The sequence below is a fragment of the Protobothrops mucrosquamatus genome, unplaced genomic scaffold (assembly GCF_001527695.2).
Source record: "Protobothrops mucrosquamatus isolate PMUCROS unplaced genomic scaffold, P.Mucros_1.0 scaffold2337, whole genome shotgun sequence".
Classification (NCBI taxonomy): domain Eukaryota; kingdom Metazoa; phylum Chordata; class Lepidosauria; order Squamata; family Viperidae; genus Protobothrops; species Protobothrops mucrosquamatus.
Window position 1 is genome coordinate 61444 of NW_015388419.1, and position 1074 is coordinate 62517.

The following is a 1074-nucleotide window of genomic DNA, read 5'->3' on the forward strand; positions in this document are numbered from 1 at the left end:
ATATTATATGGCAGCTTCATTTCTTTGTAGGGCCTTAGGAGCATCGTTGATAAAACAGCCCAAACCCTAACCCTAATCCTAACCCTAGCCCAAACCCTAACCCTAACTCTAGCCCAAACCCTAACCCTAACCCTAACCCTAACCTTAACCCTAGCCCAAACCCTAACCCTAGCCCTAGCCCAAACCCTAACCCTAATCCTAACCCTAGCCCAAACCCTAACCCTAACTCTAGCACAAACCCTAACCCTAACCCTAACCCTAACCCTAGCCCAAATCCTAACCCTAACCCTAGCCCAAACCCTAACTCTAGCCCAAACCCTAACCCTAACCCTAACCCTAGCCCAAACCCTAACCCTAATCTTAACCAAAACCCTAACAGAAACTATAACTCTAACCCTAACCTTAACCCAAATTTATCCTGAACCTTAACCCTAACCCTAACCTTAATTCAACTCTAATAAATCCAAACTTAATATTAAGTATTAACCCTAACCCTAACCCTAACCCTAACCCTAACTCTAACCCTAACCCTAACCCATCCATCCTGCCCACTGGGTCACTGCACTCACTCACTCAAAGGAAATCAGGCCAGCTACAGCAGATTTGAATCAGCTGGAGCTTGCAAGCTTCCACTGTCCTTTCCACCCAGGAATTTGAAGAACTCAACTTGATCCAGAGCCCAGCAGCACCAAGTTATCTTTCTGGGTTTTTTCTTTTTGCAATTTCAGACAGAGGTGCTCAGATGCAGGATCAGAGCCAGCTTCATGGCAAACGTGTCCTATTCTGTAACAGGCGCTATTGCCACAATTCTGTAACAAGCTCCATATTATATGGCAGCTTCATTTCTTTGTAGGGCCTTAGGAGCATCGTTGATAAAACAGCCCAAACCCTAACCCTAATCCTAACCCTAGCCCAAACCCTAACGCTAACTCTAGCCCAAACCCTAACCCTAACCCTAGCCCAAACCCTAACCCTAACCCTAACCCTAACCCTAACCCTAACCCTAACCCTAACCCTAACCCTAGCCCAAACCCTAACCCTAACTCTAGCCCAAACCCTAACCCTAACCCTAAC